Raw genomic sequence first — 6,669 nt, forward strand, 5'->3', positions numbered from 1 at the left:
AGGATGATGAAGATGAGCGGACGAATAGGGAAAAGTATAAGATGACGAGAAAGGAGGCGAATTTGGAAGTGTCGGCAGCGAAAACGGCGGCGTTTGAACGCCTTTATGCAGAACTAGAGGACAGAGGTGGGGATAAGAAGTTATTCAGGCTTGCCAAGGCCAGAGAGAGGAAGGCACGCAACCTGTATCAAGTGAAGTGCATCAAGGACGAAGATGGCAAAGTGTTGGTGGAGGAAGCTCTCATTAGACGGAGATGGCAGTTGTACTTCCATAAACTCTTGAACAAAGAAGGGGACAGAGACTTTGTATTGGGAGATTTGGAGTACTCTGAGAGGCATCGCGATTGTGGTTATTGTAGGAGTATAAAGGTCGACGAGGTTAAGGGTGTTGTCCGTAGGATGTGCAGAGGAAGAGCGACCGGACTTGACGAGATTCCTGTGGAATTTTGGAAGAGTGCAGGAAGGGCAGGCTTGGAGTGGCTGACTGGGTTGTTTAATGTCATTTTCAAGATGGCAAAGATGCCCGAAGAATGGAAGTGGAGTATAAGGATCCCTTTGTACAAGAATAAGGGCGACATTCAAAGTTGTAACAACTATAAAGGTATCAAGCTGCTAAGCCACACTATGAAAGTGTGGGAAAGGGTGGTAGAGATGAGGGTGAGGAGAGACGTGTCTATTTCAGAGAACCAGTTCAGATTCATGCCGGGGTGTTCTACTACTGAAGCCATTCATATTGTTAGGAGATTGGTGGAGCAGTATAGGGAGCGGAAAAGGGACTTGCACATGGTATTCATTGACCTAGAGAAAGCTTACGATAAAGTGCCAAGAGAGGTTCTGTGGGGATGCATGGAGGCTAAAGGTGTACCTGTGGCATACATTAGAGCGATCAAGGACATGTATCATGGAGCCAAGACCAGAGTGAGCACTATAGGAGGAGACTCGGAGCACTTCCCTGTTCTAATGGGTTTGCATCAGGGATCAGCCCTTAGCCCATTTCTATTTGCCTTGGTGATGGATGGATTGACGCGACAAATTCAAGGTGAGGTGCCATGGTGTATGTTGTTCGCGGATGAAATAGTATTGATAGATGAGACTCGCAGCGGAGTCAACTCTAAGCTAGAGGATTGTAGACAAACGTTAGAGTCTAAAGGATTCAAGTTGAGTAGGACCAAAACAGAGTACATGGAGTGCAGGTTCAGTGGTGTACCTCAGGAAACTGACGTGGAAGTGAAGCTTGGTACCTAGGTCATTCAAAAGAAAGGAAGTTTCAAGTATCTTGGGTCTATTTTACAATAAAATGGGGATATTGACGATGATGTCACACATCGTATTGGTGCAGGATGGTTGAAATGGAGGCTCACTTCCGGAGTGCTGTGTGACAAGAAAGTTCCACCAAAACTTAAGGGCAAGTTCTACAAAGTGGTGGTTAGACCGACTCAGTTGTACGGGGCAGAGTGTTGGCCAGTCAAGAACTCTCACGTGCAGAAGATGAAAGTCGCGGAAATGAGAATGTTGCGTTGGATGTGTGGGCACACTAGGAGAGATAGGATCAGGAATGAGGACATCAGGGACAAGGTGGGAGTGGCATCGGTGGAGGACAAGATGGGGGAAGCGAGGTTGAGATGGTTTGGGCATGTGAAGAGGAGAGGCATAGATGCCCCAATGCGGAGGTGTGAGAGGTTGGCTTTGGACGGTTTTAGGAGAGGTAGAGGAAGGCCAAAGAAATATTGGGAGAGGTGATTAGGCAGGACTTGGCGTTGTTTCAGATTACCGAGGACATGACCTTAGATAGGAGGTTGTGGAGGGCTTAGATTAGGATAGAAGGCTAGTAAGTAGTCTCGCTTTTCTGTCACACTAGTAGGCGTAGCTTTGCTCTACTTTTTATTGCCCTATGTTCTCTGCTTTTATGTGTTGGGTCTTGTCTCTCCATGCTGTTTTATCATGACTTCTTTTGCCCTTGTTTTTTTTTTTCATTTTCGCATTGCTTTGATTTGCCTGTCAGTATTTGACTTTTCTCCCCTTGTTTTCTTTTGAGCCGAGGGTCTTTCGAAAACAGCCTCCCTACCAAGGTGGGGGTAAGGTCTGCGTACATTTAACCCTCTTCAGACCCCACACTATGGGATTCAACTGGGTATGTTGTTGTAGTCATACTTGATACACCTTCGTAATATGCTTCCCACAGTTTTCTAGCATAAGTCGTGCATCCGTGCTTCATCATGTATTGAAGACGTCCTTAGATACTCAGTGAGCATGATTTTTTGACATTATGTAATGCTATAACAATTTGCAAGTTTTGTCTTTTCCAGTAGAACACTAAGCATAGATATTTCGTCAGAATTTGCATTATTTGATAACAAAAATAGTAAAATTGACTGTTGGATATAAATACTTTATCACCTGATTTTTTATTTGGCAGATGTACCTAATTAAGTTTTAATAATTTCATGCATGACCGAAAACATTTAACTTTACGACATATACTTACAAATTAAATTTGTATTTGAAGTTAACAAAATACTAAAACTATGTGTTAATCAAATTTTCTAAACCTCCAATATCATGTAATAATATTAAATAATTGAGATTTAGTGGGCAAAGTGATTATATAATATATTAGGAGGACTATTACGAACCCCCTATTTTTTTTTAGGATTGGCTGCTATGGCTTACTTTATTTATCTTCTCAAAAGCAAATCATCGAAGTTTTAAATTTATGTAACAACGATTCTTATTTCGTTTTCCACGTAATTCTTGATAAATTAACTGTCCTTTATGCGTATAGCCAAGTATTTTTTTAGGAATTAGCATACCAATTTGAGCCCATCACGCGTTTACATTAATTGGGAACTTCACTTCTAGACCAAAAAGGTTTTATATCCGAAAGTGCAGCAAATTGAGGACCTCTCGGTCTCCTTGTTTGAATAACCAACCACGATTGGAAGTCATACTTTGAAGGGAATATAAAAAAGATTCTGGCTCTATAATAATTGAAACACTTTTACGGTTTTAGACATTAATGTTAAACAAATAAGTAAATTTAAAAGGAGATAAAATTCGTGGTGAAGGATATTTTAGTTAACCAACATAATATTGTAAAGCTTATATCTGTAAATAATTAACTTTTAGCACAGTGAATAATTTAAAACAGTTTTTTTCTTTTAATATATAAGCAAAAAATTAAGCATACAAAAGGAGCTTGTCCCAATTCTGGATAGTTATATCTGTTTTGATTAGATATTATTTCAAGTTATTAATACTATTTTGGTGATATTTATCTTGATTTCCCCTATTCATATTGCTTATGAATTGCTACAAACTACAACAATTTTGGGACTATTTATACATTAGGATAGATAGGCGTCCTTCACCTTTTTAATGATTTTATTTTCAAAGAATATATAGCAAAATGTTATTTCCGAAAATGCCTAGCTCAAAACCTTCTTATATTATGCAAACCTCCTATCTGCTTGGAAGTTTCAGTTGGTTATCACATTTATGAATATGTTAATGTATTTTTGTTGAAATTAGAGCTGCTACCATATTGTTTTTTCTAGGGTTGTTCACGGTTTTGGTTAAAATCAAAACCAAACCGAAAATTTAACCAAACCGAATAAAAAAACCGACATTTGGTTTGGTTTGGTTTGATTTGGTTTTAAATTTTAAAAACCGATAATATTTGGTTTGATTATGATTATATTAAAAAATAACCGAATAAATAACCGAACCAAACCGATAAATTATATACATAAATTTTATAATTATTTATATGTATAATATTAGTTTTTCATAAATAATTATAAATATTTTATACCTTTTAATCATTAATTTGATTTTTGGTCTACTTATTTCACATGAATGTTTAAGGCCCATGTTTTTAAGAATATGTTCAAGCCCATGTCTTTAAGTCTTTTAACTCTTTAAGTGTTAAGTGTAAACCTACTAACAGAAGCTCATGTTAGAATCTAATGTCTTTAACTTAAATTTTTAGTCTTTCTTTGTCAGCCATTTGATTTTAGGTTGTTTCTTCTTTTTTTCCCGAATTTATACCTTTCTTTTTTCTTGTCTGAATGAGTCCTAAACTTCTAATATTTTTCATATGAAAAGGTCAGAGGTTATAGATTTAGAGGTTTCTATAGAAGATACTTCAGTAACATCAGCATTTGCTGCAACTCAAGCACATGGTAATGCCCTAATACTTCTTCCGTGGATAATCCTCCTAAAAGGCAGAAAAGAACAACTCTTTGTAGTCGAGACCCTAGCCCTGGGGATAATGATAGAAAAACATCTGAAGTTTGGGATCATTACACAAAGTGTTTTTAATAAAATGAGAGAATTGAGGACAAAATGCAAGTATTGCTCCAAAGTTTTTTTATTTCATATATTTTCATTTTAATTTTAGGTAGTCTTTATGTTTAATTAATATGTATGTTTGTAACAACAACTAAAAGCTCCTATGCTCTACTTTATTTCCAGGTATGTGTATTAAGATGACAAAAATGGTGAAGCCACTACTTAGTTAGTTTTTAGCTCTATATGTAATAGTTTAGCAACTTTGGGTAACTTGAGTATGACACTATCACTAATAGTGAAAATATTTCTATGATGTATGTTCCACCTTAAACGATAAATAAAAGTTATCGTTTGAACAAAAAAAAAGACATGTCTTTTTCAACTTTTTAATGTTTTACTGATAAGTCTCATGGCTGCTAGTCATAAACCGAAAAATCCAACCAAACCGAACCAAACCGACAATAACCAAACCGGTGGTTATTATTTTATTTGGTTTGGTTATGGTTTTAGACATTTAAAAACCGACTAAATTGGTTTGATTATGATTTTAATCAATAACCGATCCAAACCGAACCATGAACACCCCTAGTTTTTTCTATGGTGGTCTTCAATCTTCGTTTTGTTAGATTTGCCTTCAATCTTCCATGGCATTTGAAGGAACAGTAGGCATCCAAAAAGATTCTAAACTGACCAAATTGCTAAATTCTAATTCAAAAAAGAAGTTAAAATTGTAACATATTAGAGACAATTGAAAGTCCACAACAAAAAGTCAATAACATAGTAGCAATAAATAACGACCACGAGAAGTCTACCCAAAAAAAGAACAGATAATGAACGTCTACTGGAATGACACAATAACAAAAATTCATAATCCTTTTCTATTTTGAATTTCTTATAAATTATAGGAGGAGTGTCTTCTTTATCTGCACAATCTCTTGTCTTCTTAACTAATTTCTCCATCTCTATTATGTCTTCCTCAGTTTCAGCGGCAGCAATAATTTTAACTTTATCCATCTCTTCAACAATTAAGCTCGTTCTACCACTACGGCTTGAGTTGGCTTATCTATTTTAACCAAAATTAACCCACATTGTTTGAGGATAAACAACTTCAGATAATAAAAAATAACTCTTTTCGACAATGAACCTTTCAACTAATATACTTGTCGAAAATTTTGCCGGGTTCTGTTACCCCAATTTATGTCGAAGAATTCCTAAATAATTTATGATGAATAATGTGGAACAGTGTTTCTTTTATAGAAGTATTAAGGCTATTCTTTTACTACTTGGATTCATGAAAGAAAAAAAAAAATTGATGTCGAGAAAGAATTAGGATAGCAGTAGAACTTTGAATGAATGTCGCCCAGAACTCCTTTGAATGAATTAGGAAAAAGAGTTAAAGAGCTACACCCAAAATCAACCTCATGGAAATTTGCGTCAACTCTTCGTGGTGTATTTTAGTGGAACTTAACTTGGGGATTAGAAAATTTTAAATAGCAGAATTTGTATTCAACTTGTTTACCCCGAATTTGGATAATCAATTAAATTTGTGGATGAGGTATAGGATATGTGGCTATATCATAAACTTACTTGATGGAGAAAAGCAATATATGAGTATGTTATAGGGAGAAATCGGTCATCAATGATTTGCTATGAACACGCGTTTCTACTAGCTCATAAGCGTTATTTGATTTAAGAAATATACGGAATGAACACAACAAATGTGGAGCGAATCTGATGTATGAGAGAGATTTTGTATATATTTTGCTATTAGAGGAATGCTTGATAAGAAGGAGTCAACACCTTAAAAGGAGGACAATGCCTCTTATTTATAGTGTTGCCCCATGGGCTTCATACAACATAAAAAATAATAGAATAAAGAAAAAGTTCTGAGTTGGATTAGGTTGGGTTAGGTAGACCGTACGGTCTGTCACCCGTACGATTGGCAGTTGAACACAGCAGGATGTCATCGACGCGTGGCAACTGCGCAACGGATCTCCTGGACCACCGGATCTCCCGGACCACCGGCCATGGTCAAACGGACACACGGCCTCAAACAACCGGTCATGGAAGAACCGGACCAACTGACGCCCTTCCTTTGCTCCCGGTCCAAGCGTTTCCCCGGTTCAGAATGGGAGCCTTCATGCACGTTCTTCCCCCTTTCTCTTCTCGGCCTTCGGTCTCACCGGTTTAACGCATACCCGATTTTTACCGTATACAGATAGTCCCCACACTTTCGGGATCGTAGATTTCTCGGAGTGACGGGGAGTGGATGAATCAAGAAATCGTCGACTCCGTTTGTCCGTAGTTATCTTCTCATTTTGGCGGGAACGGTTGCGTCACATCTTCTTTCCATCGGCCACGTGTCATATCCCGGATGGTC

This window comes from Lycium barbarum, chromosome 10 (assembly GCF_019175385.1).
Source record: "Lycium barbarum isolate Lr01 chromosome 10, ASM1917538v2, whole genome shotgun sequence".
Classification (NCBI taxonomy): domain Eukaryota; kingdom Viridiplantae; phylum Streptophyta; class Magnoliopsida; order Solanales; family Solanaceae; genus Lycium; species Lycium barbarum.